Source organism: Lissotriton helveticus, chromosome 1_1, assembly GCF_964261635.1.
Source record: "Lissotriton helveticus chromosome 1_1, aLisHel1.1, whole genome shotgun sequence".
Taxonomy (NCBI): Eukaryota; Metazoa; Chordata; class Amphibia; order Caudata; family Salamandridae; genus Lissotriton; species Lissotriton helveticus.
Window position 1 is genome coordinate 1,689,159,095 of NC_136057.1, and position 22,074 is coordinate 1,689,181,168.

At 45.4% G+C, this 22,074-nt stretch overlaps 1 protein-coding gene across 4 annotated transcripts in view; it reads right to left on the reverse strand.

The window, feature by feature from the left end:
• Positions 1-22,074, reverse strand: part of R3HDM2 (R3H domain containing 2) — a 906,692-nt gene that overhangs the window by 248,909 nt on the left and 635,709 nt on the right. The window lies entirely within an intron of this gene.

The window sequence follows — 22,074 nt, forward strand, 5'->3', positions numbered from 1 at the left end:
CCCACCTACTTTTAATGGACGAGGTGGAATGATTTTTTAACGTACCTAAAGCATTATGTTGTAGCGCATGGTCATTTACACACAGCACATATTCCATTAAAATGGCCCTAAATTTGCACAGATACACTTTTACTGATAAAACTCTATAGTACACAAATGATAGCGTATGGAGATCAGGTTTCAGTTAATATTTATCAGTTGTGTATCACCAAGTAAAGTTTTGATTATTATGATCCCATTAAAATCTCCAGCACACTTGAGATTTACCAAAAAAAAAAGAAAAAAAAAAAAAGCTTCAGCTTTCTTTCTTGACGGCTGAATGCACATAGTTCATTTACAGGGCTTTTTTTTCGTTGTGTGTTGCAAAATACACAACATCCTACACCCTTTTCTTCATCTGTACTCCAGCAATATTGTGACATAATTCACTTAAAAAAGAAAAGTAAACAGCAATCCCTATGCTAAAATAATAACGCAGCCTGACATGTGATCTCTATCTTTGAAGCCCTGGCAAGTATGACCAGATAAACACAGAATTTAAAAGCATCTTTATTTATTGCGTGGATTTTCTCGAAACCATAAATAAGCTGGTGACCTACGAGGGGGTTGCCACCCACCATTTGGAAAGCCCTGCCATTGATCCTATACTAGCAAAGACTTTAGTCATTTAAGAACCGCAATGAGGCTCTAATGAGGGGACTGGCAACTCTTGCCAGGGGATGAGGTAACTCTTAAGCTCCTCCAGCAATGCATAACAATAGAAAGTTAAGATTAATGTTGTCTGTTTTGCATGTATGCTTCTAAGTGGACTGCAGCAAAAGCATACACCGATTTTTGCAGATGAAGCAAATAGCTGATGATGTCCTGTATGGAAGGAATCCTGTACGGGTTGCTTGTTTTGTTTGATAGCGGACAAAACTCTTCCACCTGGCAGTGCAGCAAGATACAGTAGTGGGCCGACATGCCTCTTCTAGAATGAGAACATGCTGTTCTAGAAGGTAAAAAAAAACCTCTAGGACCTCAGGTGGTAAATTGCAATATTCAGTGTCTTGACATTTGAGTAGCATAGCTGACCCTGATGCTACGGGAGTCTTTGTCCTTGTGTAATGTGGGTTTTATGGAGGGATCCTTAGTGAACTCACAACCGAAACCTCTTCTTTGAAGAAAAGCAAGTTGCAATATCTACGCCCAACACTAGATGGCAGGAGTGTACCAGCAAATGATATAGGGGTACATGTTTAAAAAATGCCGATTTGTTAAGTCACAAATCTGCTAATTCACCTTTTTTTTACTGTAGAGAGGATAAAGCATAACATGTTTTGAGCCTGAAGCTCTACTAGCTGCACATGCTGTCCATTACTATACCATCTAATAGTTGGGTTCAATAACTTTTCCTTATATTCCATTTTGGATGTTGACCAGAGGAGGAATCATGTCTATCTCCTATGACGTTCAACATTAGCCCCCAAAGACCCAATACATCTTTCCACCTGCAAGATGCCCAGCTGTGTGACCTTTACCTAAATGTCTAAGCTACTTATGATCCAGATTTTTTTAATCACTCCCTATTTCACCAAGTAGTGTTGACGGGAGACACCTCTGATTTCAATGACTATAGTGTTCTTGATGCTGGTCTCATCAGTGCAGATTCCGTTGGTGGTGTAGAGATCGATGACGTGGATTTTGGGATGAGCTTCAAAAGAATCTATAGTGTAGAAAGCTCAGATATAGGTCTATCTGAAAAGGATTTGCTGGGCAGCTCAGACACCACGGAAGACAGACTTCGATCCCTAAATGAATTTATGATAAGACATCCTCTTACCTTTCCTTGGAGGTACCTATGATGTTGAAGGGATCTCCTCAGGAGAATGCTTAGAGAAATATCTTTGGTCTGGATGAACCCTTTTTGCACTTTCTTTGCCATGTTTAAAGAGTTTTGGGGGTTATTCTCACAGGAGGGAGTATCTTTGGCTTTTGATTTCTGAAAGCCACAATTAAAGTCTACCCTCTGTCCATGAGAGATTTACAGGATACAGTCTGGCAAACTTGGACACACCTGGATAACTGCTAATTGCAAACACAAGGAGAGGTGGAGATACACCACTGCACACCCTCCACAAACACCTCTAGATAAACACACCAGAGTGCAATGGCTAGACAGAGTTAAGCCAATTTAGGTCCCTACACCTGAAAATACAGCAACCCTGTACTTTAGATCACGATGGGATATAATTTGCCATAGAGTGCCAAATATATTGGCTGACGAAGCCTCACCCACTGAGTGTGGCATGCTTCATTATCAGTGATCTCATCCCATCCTGGTAAGATGGTGTAAGAAAGTGCCCTCTTTTTGCATGGTTGCCGCACTTTTGGCCAGACTGCTGATGTACTTTTACTGAGTGTTCCCTGGGTTCCTGCCAAACAGGTACCCAGGGCCTATGTTCTTTCCCTAAAAGCTGCATTTAGGCAAAACCTAATTGGCACCATTTGGCCACGTCAGTCCCTTGTAAATGGTACCACAGGTACCAAAGGCACTGTGACCAGGGAACGCCTCTAAGGGCTGTAACACTTTTTGAGCCACCCTTAAAGGCCCTGTACCTTTACACACACACACTGCCATTGCAGGCTGTGTGTGTTGGTGTAGAACAAAGTGAAGAGTCGACATAGCACACATCCCTGTGTGCCATGCCTTCAACACACTGCCCTGGCATAGGTCAGCCACCCCTCTAGCTGAGTGAACTATACCTGTGGTGAGGGTACAGGTGCATGAGCCCTGTACCCCTGCAGTGTCTAAACCAATCCTTAGACATTGTAAGTGTAGTAATGCTATTAATAGTATAAGGTGTTGGGAGTTTGCCATTACCAACTCTAAAGCACCATAATGGCTTTACAAAAAATTGGAAAGTTTGGTATCAAACTTCTCAGCACCTTAAACCCACACTGATGGCAGTGTGGGATTTAATGAAAAATCTCGGCGGTCTGAAACAATGAAACATCCTGGGACGAGGTGTCAAGCCTCCTCCCCCAGGATGGGCAGGGTCCACGAAGGGAAAGCTTCAAAGGCTTGCTGCCTTTGTAAGCTACCTAGCCATTTGCTGCTTCCAGCAACTGGCCCCCACCGTTTCTGACCCCACTTTCGGCTGGAGAATCGGAGGTAAAACCAAAGGAGGAAGGGAGGTGTTCCCACCTTTGCAAACCCCACCCAACAGATGGGGGGGGGGCAAAGTGAAGCACAACTCTCAGTCCCCGCCATCTTGCAGATGGAGGATCCAGCCAACCAAAGAGAGGCATATGCCCTCCCTCCCACTAGAGGGTGCCATAATTGGAGGTGCACCCACCCCAAGGAAGGGACCCATTGGTCCCGACCTTTAGTTACCTGTAACGCTCCTAAATCCTGAACCTTGGCTGCTCAGGTAGAAATTAACAAGAAGAAGCTGGAGGAAGCCAACTGACTTGGCCCCAGCCCAACAAGCCTGTCCCCTCCTCGAACCTGCTCCAGCGAACTCCCGGTGTGTCTTGCAGCCAGCAGCTTCAAGAACCCGAAGGTCCTTCCCTTCCATCCAAGCCCAAGACTGTCTCCCGGGAGCACCGGATTTGCTCATCAACAGACTCTGGCTCCGGCTAAATCCACGAGTCTGCACCCGATGCCCACAGCCCTAATACGAGTGGCCCAACACCATGAGGAGGTCTCCTTGGCCATTATCTGAGATCTGGTGATCTCTGACCTACCTCGACTCTACAATCTACTCTACAATCGGCGCCTGCAGTCTCTTGAGGATCCCCCAAATCACCGGAGTGGGTAAGAAAAACAGACGCCTAAAGACACCCTTGCATCCGTCGTCCCACGGCCTTTGGTGGCCCAACAGACAGTGTCCCAGCATCCCAACTTACCGCTCCAACCGGTGGCCACCTCCAGGAGATCTTCATCCAGGAGCCTGCAGTCTTCGTTGCAACTGGCGAATCCCTATTGAAAACAGGTCATCAGACGCCAAAACAGCACCCTGCACCCAGACGTCCCTGTGCCTCTGCGGGTGCACTTTGGGTGCTAACCCGGATACCCCTTTGCCCTGAGCCTAACACCAGCAGCTTTGCTCCCACAACATTGTGGCATGCTCGTGAGCAGCCACCAACCGGAGGCCCCCTATCCCCCACTAGATAACATGGGCCTCAGCACTCTGCACCCGGCCGCCCTATTGCAGCAGAGAGTGCTTTGAGAGTGCATCCATGACCCAGGGGGAACCCTGGTTCCAATCCTAGAAAACCAACTCCCATACCAAAGTACTTACCTTGAAACCGACAACCTCATTTCCTCCCATAGGACTGCGTGGACTGCTTTCTTATGAAATTTGTGTGGAGTTGGTTTTGTATGAGAACTTGAAACACTGCAAATATCTAACAAGTATTGGCATAGCCAATAGGTCTCGCCTTTGGGACCGTATAAGTGTTTAGCCAGAGCTATTAGCTTTGCCTATGTTTTGAAGCTATGTTGTAGAGCAGTGTGGCTACTGTGCAGTATGTTGAAAAGTTATAATATAAAAGTGTTAAGCTTTGTTACCTTAAATATAACCAAGAAGACATTATGTACAACTAAACAATCCTATTAAAGAAAGAATTAAAAAAAATTCTTCTAGTTTGTTTTTGTCCTTGCAGTGCTGGCAAGTTCTTCTTGCCTGTTAATGAAGCACATAGTTTTCCCACATTCACACAATTTGGAAACACAGGTGTGCCAATGGCCTAGTTTGCCTGGTTCCAGAGTTGCCAATCCAACCTCTCAGCAGTCACCATGCAACACTGTCTTTAACGCACATTCACGGTTGTTTATATTAAGTTCAGTGTTGCGTACATTCCAAAATGCCCATGCCAATGCCTTTTTTCCTCAGGATAAAGTTGAACCAGACTCTCACACAATCTGCGTCAGAATAAAGTACTATTGACCTTCAGGAGTCAAAGCTCCATCACCCAAAAAAAATCCGCTTTGAAAAAAAATCTACTTTAAAATGTACCTGGTGAGAAAGATGGGTCGTTCTAGTGTGCCACAACACAGCCGCGATTAAAGATGTGTTTCAGTGGTACAGACAACAAGTATTTGCAATGTGACGATTCCACGATGGGAGGTAGTGGTGTGAAGTCTGCACTGGGAAGATTAAGACTTCCCCTTTAAGAAACCCCGACAGATGAGTCAATCGGGATGAAAAGACAAGAAAACATTAAAACACTAAATGGAAAATTAAAGTTGTTCCCTTTACACATGCGCTTTTGGATTATGCTGCAAATTGCTTCCATTTCCCAAATACTTCTTTGTGTGATTCTGAGTTTTAAATAACCATAATGTGACAAAAGGCTCCAGCCAGACGCTTGAAGGCGCATGGCCGCCATTGTTGGTGATTAGGAGGTGTGCTGCGCTGTTTACAAAAAAAAAGTTTGAATGAATGATGAGAAAATAGAGTTGTGCACGCCGCATGGCCTCCATTGCTTAGGATTAAAGGAGGCATGCCGCGCTATTTAAAAAAATGAGACTATTGAAAAAACAGAGTTGGGCAAGCTGCCCAGAAGAAAAGCTAGGTGTGGCTGTCTGTGTGGGTGATTAGGAGGTTTGCCACACTACTAAAGGAAGCCAAAGAGAAGGAGCAACAAGACCAGCGGTAGGGGAGGGACGAAGAAGCGCAAGGAAGACAGAGGCTGAGCGAGGCGCGCGCCCGCTTGGGAGAGCGAGAGGAAAGCCAGATGGCGCCTCTGCTCGTACCTGTGCATTTAACCGTACGCCTTATGCCACCCAAAAAGCTGTGGTCGGCTTTTTAAAGCCCACCCACTAAATGTCTCGCCAGAACAGCACATGCGCTTGCTCAGGCGAGACCTAAAAACTGCTTAACTTAACTTTTCTCTAGGAAATGTCCCAGTGTGATATCTAGGCATATCACACTGAGTAGAAAAAGCAATCCATAAAGTAATCTGAAAAATAAACAGTAATCGAACAGTAATTTCCACTGTATTCAAAGTATTTACAAACCTGTAAAAGTCATTTTCATTCAGCTTACTTGTATTGTTCAACCGGCCTTGAAAAGTACCATTTACACTTACCTGTGCCAGGCGTGCTTGGTTCTAGAAAATAAATACAACTAAATAATATTTTTATACAATCAAATTGGTCTGAGTTCAGTCTTTGACTGTGTGACATAATTTGCTGCCTGAGTGTAAACAACAAATGCTTAACACTACCTTCTGATAAAGCCTTACTGATCCCCCACATTACAACAAATAGAGAAAGGTGCCATCTACTTTTACCGCTGCCTACCTTTGGGGTTCCACTGGACTCTGTGCACACTATACTTCATTTTGGTATAGTATATACAGAATCAGCTTACAGATGGTACTACCAAGGAGGACTCAACCTCATTATGAGGAAGTTCTTGATGAAACTTACTGGACAAGATTGAATCCGGACAAATTAAAAATACCCTAATGTGAACCCAGGGTGAAGATTTAATGCAGGGTACCTTAGGTACAGCTAAAACATTCAGAACCGGTACAATGACCTAACCATTCGTATTACGCTAACATGTTTCTGTCAGCGTATATTCTGGTACCAGTCAGGAGAATTCATAGGGCCAAAACAAGGGGATCCTTATCTTCAACTTATAACACTACGTCAGTGTGAGGTGCAGAGTTGTTAGAATATGAATCCTACATTATAAACCCCGGAAATCATGGTTCATTGACTCTAGGGAATTAACGCTAAACATTGGCTGGAAAGAAGCGGCATCCTCTGTAGTCGCACATTCATCAAGAGGTATATCACCAGGCAAACCTGATAGCTTCTGTTGCTCAGCCACTCGTACTGGATAATTTCTAATTGCAGACACATCACCTTAAGAATATCTCGAAGAGAAGACTGAATCTGATGATTAAAAAAAAATTAAGTGTGCTCTGGATGATGTGTCCAATGAAACATATTTTAGTCAAGCTTTGCAGTGACTGCATGAAATTGAGCTCAGTCACAAACTCGCATGATGCTTGCCTTTGGTGCATAGCCTCTGATCAAAAATCTAACTCATGAGATAAATGCCCCCACCGAGAGCAGGAACCAAAACTGAGTTATTGAACATAAGCGGTCATAGTAGAAAAACAGATCTTGCTCCTAAACGCAGGGCTGTTTCTATGGGACTGACTGCTTGAAAAGGATCACAATGTCCCGTTTCCACTCAAAGTTTTATGCTAAAATGAAGACATACCATAAGAAAAAGAAGGCTGTAGGAAACTGGCACTCTATATAGTGCACCAAAATGAGGTAAACTGTGCAGAGCGTTCAGGCAAACCTTATAGGTTTAGAGAGGCACAAGTAATAATCCCAAATGCTCTCTTTTGTGGTAGTGTGGGCGAACAGTTTAGGCTTATCAGAGGGCAGTGTTAAGCATTTGCTGTACTCACAGAGGCAATAAATGAGACACTCAAAACTAAACCTGAGACCAACTTAGAATAATAACATTTTTTTCCTTAAATTTCAACACGAAGAACTTCATGATCAAGTAAGTACTTTTCGAGTGGTTGATTGTTAAAGGGAAGTAAAATGTTCAATTAAATGTGTCTTTATGGTGCTATGCTTTCCTATGGGGAAAAAAGGCATACACTGCATACAGTTACTCGTAATAGGTTTCCGGAGGTCACCTTCAAGGCTCAAGGTGTTATGGGGCCAGGATCCAAAGAACCATCAGCAGTTAGTCTTTTTCTGCCCTGGAGTGTCCGGGTGCGGAGGTGCTGGTTGGGTTTGTAGCCTTGCACACTACACCGAAGGAGAGGAGGGCGGGCCCCTTAAAACAGGCTGCAGTAGGGGATTTGGGGACAAGTATGTGACCTCCAAATGGGCGGCTCAGTTCTAGAGGGCCCTGGAAGCAAGGAAGCACAATCCGTTTGCGGAAAACCGGGCTGGGGCGCTCAGATGCAGACTGATTAGGTCGGCTGAGCTTGTGAGTGATGGGTGCTCACAGTTGTTTGTCTCGTTGGTTAAGGGGACAAAAACGGGACAGCTGGGCCACACTCGAAGTAGGTCTCTGCGGTCGAGAGGGCTTTGTGGATTGTGCAGCCTAAGTTAAAGAGGCAGCGTTGGGTCACGGGAAACCAATGTAAGTTTTTCAACAAAGGTTTCACCTGGTGAGATTTCGGTAGACCATGGACAAGCCTAGTGGCTTGGTTCTGCACCAATTGATGCCGACGTAGTTGATAGGCTGGTATGCCGGTATACAGGGAGTTAGAGTAATCGATACGCAACATGACCAGGGCAAGAACAACTTGGAGCAAGAAAGCTAGCGAGACAGACTGCTTGAAAGTGGTCACTGAGAAAGGAAAATATCCATTCCAATGGGAAACCACGGATCCCCGCGCTCTCAAACCGGTCGATCAGTAAATGGTGGTCGACCGTATCGAAAGCAGCCGAGAGATCCAGGAGTACTAGGGCTTGCGTGGAGCCCTGGTTGGCCCCCCTTCATAATTCATCGAGAACTGCTAATATGACATACTTTTTAGAATGTTCGGGTCTAAAACCGGCTTGGTGTGGGTCTAGGTAGTGACTGCTCAACAAAAGTGCTGAGACCGTTAGCCACGTGGGTTTCCAAGATTTTACCCAAGAAGGGCAACAGTGAAATAGGACGAAAGTTGCTGGGAATAGAAGGATCAGAGCCTGTTTTTTTAAAAATAGGTACAACTTCCGCACTCTTAATAAGGCTGGGGCAATGCCCTTAATAAGGGTATTGTTAAGAAGCGACATGGGGGGCTCAGGACAGTGGAGGAAAACTTCCCGAAGGATATGAGCGGGGCAACGGTCAGTGGGGGAGCCAGAGCGTACCTTCTTAAGTAAAAAAACAAAACTCTTGGGTAATGAGAGGGAATTGGTCCAGATGGTGAGAGTTAGTATGTGAGCCTAGAGGATCTGGTGATATCAATGATTGAGGGATACTGGATTTGATGTTGGCAATTTTTTCAATGAATTAAGTATTGAGGGAGTCACAACGATTGTGACGGAGTGGGCTTTGCAGTAACACAATCGGGTTTAGCAAATTGATTTACTATTGTAAAAATGTCCTTGGCCTTATTAGGGGATTCCAGGATTTTAGAAGAAATGTATTCTGATTTAGTCCTAAGGATGGCGCTTTTGTAGGCTTTAAAAGCTGCCAAAAAGATGGTCTTTATTAGGAAAATAATCCTGTCTCCCCTTCCGTTCAGATCACCGCAAGGCTAATTTCATTGCCTACAAATTATCAGAGAACCAACGCTGTGCGTCGTGGGGCCTCTTATTTTTAATTGTCCTCAAAGGAGCAAGACTGTTTCTGGCCGATTCTAACCAAGCACTAATGTTTTTGGCCTGGATGTGAGGGGATACAGACAGACCAGAGGGTTTAGATGCGGCTAGTAAGGTGCAGAGTTCTTTGATATCAACCAGACTCCAATTTCTGGCCATGATAGTAGCTGAGGACACATCTTTGGGGATAGGACTACTCAGGTGGTGAAGGTAATGAAGTGATGGTTCGACCAAGAGCATGGGGAGGTTCGTAGGTTGGCTATCTCTAAGTTGACGGACCAAACCTGGACTAGGGTATGTCCCTTAAGGTGAGTAGCTACTTTAATGTGCTGAATGTAGTTCATGCCTGTCAACAGGTCAGCAAATAGTGAGGATCGCCAACAATCAAAACTTTGGCGTGGTTTATGGCCAATTCAGCAATGGCCTCACTCAGCAGCTCCGCAAAAGCAAACATAGGGAAAAGGGGGCCTGTAAAAAACAGCATAGGTAAAGGAGAAGTGGTTGGATTCAAGTTTGAACAAGAGGTAGTCCACTAGAGGGATTCGTATTGTAGCAAGGGAGTTGAATTTGTACTTTTGAGATATAACCGCTGCCACAACCCCCTCCAGCTCTGTTATCTGGCCTATTGGACTGAAGGATGTAATAATTATCGGGGACTGCTGCTAGGATGTCCGGGCTTGACTCAGCCGTCAACCAAGTTTCGGACAAGAGAAGTAGATCTGGTTTGCTGGTGTCAAGGAGGTGGAAAATCTAAAGTTGGTGTTTCACCATCGATCGAGTATTTAAATAACAGTACCCCAGGTATTGGTGCTGTGCGGCTGCGGTTGGTCCTGGCGTCTTCTCCCCACCAAATGAGAAGGAGCTGACCTTCTGGAGCACGGAGCCCTCTTCCTGGGTGGCTGGTGCCTGCAAGCTGTAGGGGAGTGGCCTCTCTACTCCAAGGGAGATTACTGGCAATTTGTAAAGTGCTGGCAGCCCACTGGGGTTCTTGGCAAATGCACTGCGGCAGGGCGAGTCTGTTTGTAGCAATTATCGGAACAGGTGCAGATAGGTAGGGTATAGTTCCAAAAAGTCTACAACTGGTCCTCTGTTCTTGCTTGTTCATCGTCCTCTTCTGGTCTCCCTCGAATCTGAGTTCCCGGTGTCAGGGGTGTCCCCCAAATACTCAATTTTGGGGTGTTAAAGGGAGTGTAGGCTAGTAGCCAATGAGCTACTTACCTTTGAGGTGCCTACACCCCCTATTTGACCACTTCCTGTGGGGAATGGGCATTAACCTGACCCAGTGTATCTAACTTAACCAAAAACCAAGATGGTGGAATTCAAATTTTCATGTTCACTTCAGGTAGCCAACCATAGGGGTGCAACTAGCCTGATAGTGAACACACCCCCTGACTAGTTAATTGTCCCATCTGTCCTGGTGTCAAATGGGCTCTGGGAAGGAGGTGGCATTTCCCCTGTCTGGGAGAAGCCGGAGTTGCATATTAAGCAGAGGCGCCTTTGAAGCCTCCTGCCTTGATAAGGTGATTATTACCCATTCTGCTTGGAGGAGGTGACAACACCTCCGGTCACAGCAGCCATTGTTTCTAACCTCAGAGAGAGCGGGCTCTCACCTCTAAGGGCCTAGAAACGTATCTGTGGAGGCAGGCTGGTCAATATCAGTCAGCCAGCACACTAGAGGTTGGTAGGTTTACAGGGGGCATCTCTAAAGTGCCCTCTGGTGCATGTAATAATAAATCTAGTACTGGCATCAGTACAGATTTATTGAGGCGAAAGTGATTGATACCAGACACCAAAGGTTTCAGTGAAGCCAGTCAATGTACTCAAGATAGCTTCACTATTCATTTGTACTCTCTAGCGACCAGACAGCACAGGAGCATATCTGCACATGCAAATATGCCCTCACATGTAATATAATGCACCCTGCCTTGGGGCTGTAAGGCCAGCTGTAGGGCTGAATTACAAATGTTACATGCAGTGTCAGCAGGCATGGCACACAGGGTGTGTGCCATGTCATGTTTTTACTTTTGTCTGCACTATCTCATGCAGCCTACAACAGCAGTCTGCATGCGTTTGGTTGTGGGTCCCTTAGGGTGGCACTATACATGCTGCAGACCCTTAGGGACCATCTTTAGTACCCATGCCCTAGGTGCCAGGAGTACCATTTACTAGGGACTTATAGGGGTGTTAAATGTTTTGTAAGTTGTGCAACAATTTAACAGCTACCTTGTTTGGGCAAAGAACACTGGCACTGGGTACCTGGCTAGAAGGAACCCAGTGCACTTCAGTCAAAGTTGCATCAAATACCAGGCAAAAATGGGGGTAACCATGTCAAAAAGGGGTGCTTTCCTTCAAAGGCCAAGTGGGACACAAATGCATCCTGCCACTTGAAATTAGGCATGAGGGCAAAATTCAAAAGGTCATAGCCACCAAGCCTTTATGTATGGCTGTCACTATCCTGAGACAAATCTTACGCTCCTCCAACTCCAACCTTCTGCTCCTTCAGATGTAAGAAACATGGAGGTCTGAGATTCTCTACCCAGGTTCCACTCCTTTGGAACTCCCTTCCCCCAGCACTCCGCCTTCTTCCCTCCTACGCTCACTTCAGAAAATCACTTAAAACTTGGCTCTTCTCGTTAGCTCACGACTAGTTTTGCCCCGCCATGTACCTCTCCGCCCTCCCACTCCAGCGCCAAGAAACCGTAGGTGTACGTGCGCTCTACAAATCCCATTTATCATATCATATATCATATCACATTACTGTTGTTCTACATGCACTTATGCCAACCTATAGAGATAATAAGCTACGGGTAATGCCCACCAGGCCCTCCAATGGATGACCTTGACAACCTATCATGACAAGATATTAAACATACTATACTTTTGTCCTACACTTTCTCTCTTCAGAAATGCTACTCCCTTCTACAAACTTGGTGGCACAGGTTAGTTCAGGCCGCCACTGACACTAAAATTGACCTTCCATTGGTCCTGAAGAAGCGCTTTGGATCACCTTCTGAGGCCACAGCACAAAACATGTTGACCGTTATATATGTCCATTAGGGACATATACCTAGCTACAGAGGGACATAATATCCCCTACAGCAGCACTACACACTGTTTTAACAATGACAGATGGATCACCCTAATAAATAGAACCCACTCTCCCCCTCCAGTCATTTTTTAACACACCACTTTAGACTTCACTGCCACTTACAACCAAGCACTCAAAGAGCTTCTCATCAAAAGATCTCCGATAAAGAGACCCTTCGGAGACACGTAGGGCATTGCAGCGCCAGCCAGACGAGGAGCAAAGCCCAAATGATGAAGCATGACATCCTTCGGAGTGTGTGAGGGCATTATGATGAGGACATACTGTACCCCACAGATAGAGTAGCACACAAAAAAAAGTTTCTTCCTCTTTCATCCTCTACAAGGAACAGGGACTCCCTTTGTGTACTCAGAGCCACCAAGCATCTGCCAACTCCGATCTGGTCCCGCAGTTAGATTTACCTCCACTCTGGCCCCCGGACCCTTGCTAGTCTCATCTGTTGCTGCTCCAACGCAGAATACCAAGCAGTCGTCAGCTTTCTCCAGAATGATGATTTTTTGAGAAATCACAATGGACGCAGCCAGTCAATTTGCTAATCAACAGTAGCGGGGTCTCTGCCACAATGCCAGCTGTACCTGAGATTGGAGGCCGTATTTATCAGACTCGGTTCAGGGTAGAGAAAATGTTACCCATAACCCTGATAATGATGAGGAGGCGATCAACTTGCTCCCCTTCACTATACAGATGCTATATACATGTATGCGAAAAAAGCAGAAGAGATAGGTACATCTCAAGTGACTGAGCAAAACTAACCACCTGGGCCACCAACAGAAGAAAGTGAGGCATTTGCAGCTGTTGTGCTAGATGCCCACTGATGAAAAAAGGAAAACTTGTTAAGCGAGATTCTTCAACCATGTCCATTCTTCTTCTGAGCCACTACTGCCATTCAATAAGGCTCTTATGAACACTCCAATTCATGCTCAGGCCTTCAGGTCGGTCGACCTTTTGCTAGAAAGCACAGGCCATCCCCCGGTGAGCCCAATTTTCTGACAAGGCACCCAATACCAGAAAGCTTGGCGATGCGGCCATTAAAATTAAGAAAATCACTCCTAATGCCTTCCTGACCAAAACAGAGTCAAAAGGTACTGATAACTTTGGAAAGAGTATGTTGACTTTTGCAAGTTGCGCCTGAAGATCCTTGAATGCAGTAAGCCTACTGGGCAGGTCCATCCCCTGCATTATTGGAGATTGCAGCAAAATCTTGTCAGCCATCCCAGAAGACCTCGGGTCATTGCCTCAAACGATACATGGGGGCCAGGATGCAGATCTGTACATCTGGCATACTGGTCTGGACACAGATTGTAAAGGCTTAGCTGCGGAGAGCAGTGTAGGTGTTAGAAGGCAAGCCTGGATGTGATCAACTGGGTTTTCAGGTGATGTTTATGGACATGCTCTTTAAGGGCTCTAGATTATATGGGGAGAAGGCCGACTCAGTGCTCAAATGATGTAAGGACATTCTAGCCACTGGCACGATTCTTGGGTCTCTTGTCTCTCACCAAGCAGTCCCAACAAGAGTACAATTAAATTTGGGGTTATTTCAGGGGGCTAGCCTTCCCAACCTGTGCACCAGCAGCAGGCGCAGTCCTTTAAGGGCTGATGTTGCTAAGACCATTCGTATCAGCAGGGAGAGTTCTCTACTTTTTCTTCATAGCTGCAGTAGCTGCCAAGCCGCTTTAATTTGCCCTTATTGCCAATGCAGTGAGAGGAAGGATACAGCATTTTCTCTCAAACTGGAGGACCAACATGTCAGACAAATGAGTCTTATAAATCACTCAAAGGGGATTTTCATCTCCTTTCCGACCAGTCTCCCCCTCTGTCTCCACAACAGAGCAACCATTCTGGAACATTGCTTCAAGAAATCAACTTTCGTTTGGCTGGGCCATTGAGCAGATACTAGCTTTAGAGAGATGAAAGGGGTGCTTTATGCATTAAATCCTTGTACCAAAGAAGCAGGGCCTCAAGCATGTACTACGCCTCCAATCACTGCTAGCATTTTGGCCCTTTAGGTATTCACAAAAGTGATACTTACGGTCACAGTACACTTTTGAAGGTCACGGATACATGCATTCGTGGAATTAGTTTAATTCAGTCACGGACCACCATTGGATGACGGCTTAACTCCTGACATCTTTGGGGCATTCCATCAAAGAGCTTAAGTCAAACAGGGGTCCCACACAGATACATTCTTTCATCAGGGATGCCGTGGACACTGTAGAGTTGAAGGACTTTCCCCACTGAAGCGAGTCCTAGACCTTCTGGCTATGGGGCATTGGAATCTTCGATTACGGAGTCATGCCCTGGTCAGATTGGTTTGCCACCATGAGTGATGCACAGTATCAAAACTCAGCACTGAAATTTCTCTTAGGAATGACACTGAGACACATTATAATTGAGATTTAAATGACCTGTTGTAAAGTTTTATCAAAGTTTTGACTCAAATGTTTCCGACAAAGCCATTCATTAGGTCACAGAGAGATTTGAACTTAGTACTAATATGTCTTATGTACACAACTCTTGAGCCAATGCACAGCTGCTCACCGAGACTACTGATGTTCAAAACAGTTTTCCTGAAAGCTATCTCCTCTGTACACCACATGACTGAGCCACAGGAGCTCTATGTGCAACCACCCTATGCCACTATACTCCATATCAAATTAGAGCAGAGTACCCGGGTAGCCTGCTTACCAAACGTTTTGACACAGTTTTACTTTGCTTGGTCAATTATTTTGCCAATGTTTTTATGCCACTTTACTTCAAAAGAGGAGATTGGGCTTCTTCAGTTCAATGCTAAAAGGGTTTGAAGTTTCTACATCGATCACATGAAAGAACATTGTGTGGATAAATATCTTTGAGGGGTTCTCTGATGCAAAAGCAAGGAAGGCATCGCAGAAAAGAACCCTGTCACGATAGATAGCCCACTACATAAAACTCTGCTATGCGCTAGACACAAAGCAATGCCCTGAAGGACTGCAGGCTCATCTCACCAGGGGTTAGGCTGCTACGATATTATTCAGGATAGGTAAGGCAACCCCTTAAAATACAAGTAACTTGAAGATCAGGGAAAAGGGGGAAAAAACAACAAAAACTGCAAATAGGTATTATCCCTCTAGACCTATATTTCTTTACATAAGGCTTTTATAAGCTCATACCTGGGGCATAAGAAACACTCTTCTGCACACAGAGCTGATATTTCTTTTTTCACATTTTATTTAATTTTTTGATCATTCTTCTGTTATATTATTACATACAAAGCCATATAATGTTAAAAATTGACCAACTTTACAAAAATAGAATTTTTTTTTTAGACAAAACCTGTGCAAAAACAGTACAGAGTTTATATATCAGTTGAAAACAGCATTTGGATATTGACAACTAGTTGGAAAATCCAAACTCACATTCCCACATACTCATTCACACCTCTTCTCACTTCACATTTACATCACTTGCACTCTATACATACTATAGGCCTCAAAACCAGACTACATACACAGGTGAAACCACTGGGGGTGAGAAACTACCCTCAAATGCTGTGCTGAGAGCTGGGGCATTTCACTCAAACTTGGTTGGTGTCCACTTCTTGCACCATTGGGCTGGTAGTGGTCCTTCTTCCTCCTTCATTCTGCACACTCTGTTCTGGTATGTGGCTAGTGCCGTTTATACATCTCATACTCACACAGGTATGGTGTTGTGCCATTCTGGAAGTTTCATGATACCTTGTCTCCAGTTGTCCTTTGCTCTTCCGAGCTACTTGGGTTGCTGTCTGGCTGCTCCGGGCAGCCTTCCCCATAGTCCGTAACTCTGTTGCCGGGTCAGTGCTTCGGGCACTTTCTGTTGTTCTATGGCAGACCTTGGGGTATGGCTGTGGTATCTATTCTAAGTTACGGAATCTGCAGCTAAATATCTCCATCAGATGTACGAGTTACTTACCTTCGGTAACAATGTATCTGGTAGAGACGTTGTCTAGCCGCAGATTCGTTAACGCCCACCTATCCTCCCCGTTCTGAGAGGACCTTGCAAGGTGGGTTTCTCTACTTTGCCTCCTTTCAGTTGCCATTGGCTCTTTTTAAGGGTGCTTACATTGTTGAGCCCTCTTTAAGAATTGCCATATGTGGCTGCCTCCCTCCAGGTGGCTTCTTTCCTGTAAACAGTGCCTTTGATTCACTATCATCAGGAGATTCTTCTTCTCCTATTGACTTCCCTCCCTCCCGCCTTCTCCATTGACTTAGGGCTATTGTCTTCTCTATAGTCGCATTCTTGGGGATCTGCTGTGCTTCGGCCTCCCTCTTTCTATAGGGGAGGTGCTTCTCTGTTCATACTTGCTTGCAGTAGACGGTTGTTCTTCCTGTGCCCCGTCCTTGTTGGACGGCACAGTTCTACGTGGTAATAACAATCTACCCTGTCTGTTGAGATATTCTTCCCTTGTTACTCAGCCTGTGGGGAGGGTCCATGCTTCGCTTTGCAGGGTTCTTTCTCCGAGCTTGCTCTGCCCTTACTTCTTCTTTTATATGGAGACAGTGGTTTATGCTGTCTTTTATGATGTGATGGTGTTTTACACCATCCGCCTTCTTTGTTTTACCGATTTTTCATCCTTTGCACACTATTCCCATACTTTCACAGTTTTGTTGCTGGCTCCACGTTGTGCCGGGGAAAAGTTTCTCCGAAGAAAACTGACATCAGCACGCCGGGAAGGACTTATATGACCTCGCTGACGTCACGTCCGTGGACGACGTCAGGGCCGGGTCGTGTGGCGCCGTCCCCCGGCACGCAGAGGTGCTGCAGCAACAAATTCCGGATCTAGTCTTACGCCAGGGGCTATTCTAAGTTAAGGAATCTGCGGCTAGATGTCTTTATCAGATACACTCTTACTGGTGGACACTAACTCTAGACTACTCACTGCTCTTCCACCTCCCTGTTGTGTGTACTGGACTCCTGAACATCATTAGACTTTAAACTAGATTTTGGCATGCTGTCACCTACAATCTGGCAAACGAGCTCTGTATCCAATTGTGTGGAAGGAAAAAGTTCAGAAACACCAGCATGCAGGGGTTAGGATCATATGCGGCTCTGCTCTGTCTCTTCCGGGAGGGAGGGAGGCAGTAATGAGGCATCGCATACCTACATGGGCCCACAAATCGGCACCATGGAGCATAGCTGGGAAATGAAAGTTACTTACCCTGTAGCATCTGTTTGTGGCATGAAGTGCTGCCATCTAGTGGTGGAGCCGGATGTGTGCAAGTTGCTTTTCTATGAAGTAGTCTTTCGAGTTATGAGATCAAGTGATAAATCCCGCTATCACAAACGAGAGGTATTTCCGACGAGCTGAATGTATTAGAATATGTAAATGGGAGTCCTTTAGATCGAGGGCTGCAGCAAAGTCGCCTTTTTGAAGCAGTGGGATCTTGGATTGTGACTAAATTAAAAGGTGCTGTAGCAGGATGTCGTGGTTTTAGGGCCTTAGATCTAGAATAGGCCGTAGATTTTCATTCTTTTAGGGACTTGGAAGTACAGGAAGTATAATCCTGATGCTTGATAGTGTAGAGGTACTGGTTCTATATCCTCCATAATAGATGGAGCAGCAAATGGAGCCTAGAGGTGAAGGTAGCTGAAGGGCTCCCATGACTTTTGTTTGTGTCCTTTTTATTATGTTTTGTAGGGCCTCATCAACCTATGGCTTAAAGAGGTGCTCTTTGTCAGAAGGGACCTTTAACAGGCTTTGCTGGACCTCGGCCTAAATCCTAAAATAGGTAGCTAAGCATGGTGGTGTAGTAGAAAGCTTGAATTAATTCCTTTTCCGGCTGTGTCGGCTGAATGTAGGGCACATTTGATAGAAGTGTTGATGATAAATTTACCCTCCGTGACAAGTTCATGTCCTCTTTTTCTGTGCTCATCTGGGAAATGTTGGAGGAGTGATTCCATCTCAGCCCAGAGTAAGTGATACGCCAGTGGGTTGCTTATTGGGCAGTTACTCGCTTTCCTGCTGCATCAATGCGTTTGCTCTCCTTGTCGGGAGGAGTGGCATCTCCGCTTGCTTGTGAGTTTGTTCTTTTACAAGCACTGGTGACCACCAATGAGTCTGGTGAGACCCGTCCTCTGATAAAATTTAGGTGCGGAGAAAGAGGGTTTATACTTTTTGTCAACCCTTGGTGTTATGATACACATCCTGACAGGGTCTTTAAAGAGGTCGTCTGTGTGACGCAACATCCCTTTCAATATAGGTAGGAAACGTGTAGCTCTGTGTGTTGTTGGTAAGGTTTCCAAAAGAAAATCATCCTCTCTAGGTTTTTTGTGTAATTCAACCTCATAGAATGCAGCGGCCTTGCCAAATAACTCTTGGTATGTGGCAGAATCATCAGGAGGTGAGGGTTTTGCTCGGCATAAATCAGGGAGAGTGTCACCTGGAGGGTCTATGTAATAGGCGTTCTATGGGTGATCTTGTGATGGTGTACCGAATGTGTCATCCCTGTGGCGGTATAGGAGACGTACTCTGCATGCCGAGCGCAACAGTGGCTGCACCCAGCTGATCGGAAAACTGCCGACCTCGGCTGCTTTGAGATTCCTTCTAGGCAGCCCTCTGTTTCCTCACACAGATTCCTTGGCCGGACAGCCTTCGCCCCTCCCAGCACGTGCACAGTGGTTCGGGGCTCCGACCTGGTCACCTGCCTCTTTCTTAGGCTCGCATTGAGACTGCTGATTTAGTTTGGGGATCCCGTGCTTCCGGATCAAACTGACCAGATCCATCTCGCGTACGCATAGCGGATCAACCTCGCCCTCCGGACCTCGTTTCCGGGCGTATCGGTTCGATTGGTATCTCACCGTGGACTCCACCTCGTGAATCATATTTCTACCTACCCAAGGCTAGCTTTGCAGCCCCTCCTGCATCCTTTGAATCTACCTTACTTCAGGACCTACAAACAGCAACCCAGTCCTGATGATGATCCTAAATTACTAGGATCGAAACGCCGTTGACATACCAGCGCAATTTGCGACGCTTTTTTCAAATATGGTTCATTTAAAATGTCTCTAAAACACACAAAATTGTAAATAATCCCTTAAGAACCTTATATTCAAGTACATACTAGTCACAACTTCACTTTGCGCCCCTGCTTTTTTTCACAATTGTCACCTGCGCTGTTCACCCCTGAGTGTCATTAGCACTTGCGTGCGCAAAGTTTTTGGGTTGCCTCTGAAATCTTTGCTTACAGTGCTGATATAACTGTTCCCAGTTGTCTTTACAATTAGTGTTTTCTTTTCCAAATATATGATGCCTTGCTCACATTTTAAAACAAACTGAGTCTCCCTAATTCTCTTTCGTTGTAATGTCTTGTGCATACTTGTTAACTATGCTTTCTCAATAATAACGGTTAAGACATTATTGTTGTTTTACACACCCCTGTGGTGGTGGCAGGGGGTGTGGGGGGTTGGAAGTGGTAGATGGCGGGTAGCCTTGTCCATCTTCTTCTTGTGTCATGGGGTAGGCATGTCAATAGCCTCTTAAAAAGACAATTGTCTTTTAGATGGTGTTGTTGGAACCTGAGGCTTTGCGAGTATGCGTCCAGTGTGTGGTTGTATCAAGATTTGGCTCAGTTTGGCATTTAATTTCCATGGAAATTTGTGGAGAATGTGTTGGAGTGTAGCCTTCACAGTCTTTTTGGATGTCGGCTTGGAAGCTTTCAGTTTGGTGCTGAAGTTCCGCTCGGAGCCGAAGCAGAGGATGTGGAGTGTTGGCTTGGTACAGACTGGCGGGTAGGTTCCAAGTGAGTCAATGCCAAAGGCTTTAGCTGGTGTTTTGCAGCCGAGCAGGAGAGCGGGGCTTTCGATCCAGTCATCAGGTGCCGACCATGGCCATGATGCAGTGGCGATCTGAATAACTATTTATAGAGGTGTTGGGTGTTTTTTATGGTATTCCACCCAGGCCTGAGGGATAGGGGATACAGTACTCACAAACTTCGACCTCAGTTGTGGTTTCTGGAATTTGTTAGTCTTGGTCATGCTCGGATATTGAACTGACTATGACGGAGAATGCTTCCTCCTCCGCTACGGAAGCCTGCAGGTGTTCTTGTCCAATGCAGGCGTGGCCGTAGAGGTCAGGAGTGTGTGGCCATCCACTGCATTTTGAGCCAGCGTGCTCATTAATCTCGGAGAATCTTTTGGGAGCGGAAAGCTCGACAAGCCTCGCAATCCGCTTCCTTGTGTTCAGGTGACAAACACAAGTTACAGACCTGAAGGGAGGTTGTCCGTAGGTATTTTGCATGGCAGCAAGGCAGAGACAGAAAATTGTCCATTCCAACAACAGGAAGGCAGTTTGTGGAGGACCTGGTGGAGTAATTTCGAAGGCACAGAAGGGCGAGGCCCTACAGGGGCAGCAGTAGAAGCGCGCCGATCCAGCAGGTGACTGTCCCTCAATAAGCAGAGTAGTAACGCTATCGAAAACAATACCGGCGTGGGTTAGATTGGATTGAGAACGTCGGTACATCTGCAGTGTTGTGGCACTGGGTTCGCAGGGGGCTTGTGTGGAGGAGGCCCGCGGTCATGGCGGCAGCCACGTGCCAGGGTGAGGGCCGCCGCTCTGGCAGACTCGTTGGTCATCGCACAAGTGAACCACGCCCAGGGTGTGGCCTATGGAACACCTAGTTTGTATATCATTAGCGTTAGTTGTGGCTCTGGTTTGTGGCGATTTTGTTGGCGGAAGGTATTGATGCAAGAGTGGTGAGATTTGCTTAATAAACATTATAATTAGAAATTAGCATTTAAAATACCTTTGAAATTCACTGAAAAAACCATAGGTTTGAGGGATGTTATAGTTAGTTGGACATTTCACTCATCCAAAACGATAGAAATTCCTCTGTTATAGTTAGTTGAGCGCCCCCGCAATGCACTGCTGATGACGTCACATATTGCATCATTCATGACATGGTCAGGGACATCAATGATGAAATCTTAAATGACATCACTTATGACATCATCCATGTGAAAATCTGATGCACCTCATCAGACCCTAATATAACACTTGGTACACCCACTATAAATTAAAGACTACATTTTTCGAAACCATGATCACACCAATACCAGTTATTACATATCCAATCAATTCCTAGGTCTACACACAAATCCATTGATTGACCCATACAGTCAGTTATGTATATAGTTAGCCATCTATGCAGCATTATCATATTTAGACACTCAGACACTGACTCTCATTCATAGAGTTATTGATACACCTAGTCAGTAATGGAAATAATTAATCACACTTTCATTTACTCACTTGTACAGTTATACACATACCACTTCACTTATTTAAACATATACTAACACATAGTTACACTCTAATACAATAACTAATACCAGCACACACTGATACATACCGGCACTCTCACAATAAGTCACTCTCACATATAGACATTTATACAGTCCAACACACATATAGTGCCTTTCACATATGCAGTTACTCACATGTACCACTGAGGTATCCATTTACTCACCAAAACACCTTATACGCACACTCTCCCAGCCATACAGCTCTTCACAGATACAGACTTGAACACATATACCCAGTGAATGATCCACTTACACATCTATGCACAGTCACACTCCCCACCCACACAGACACTCAGGCACCCAGGCACCCATACAGATACTCAGACAACCAATCAATAGCCCATATAGATCTTCATTTAGTTGC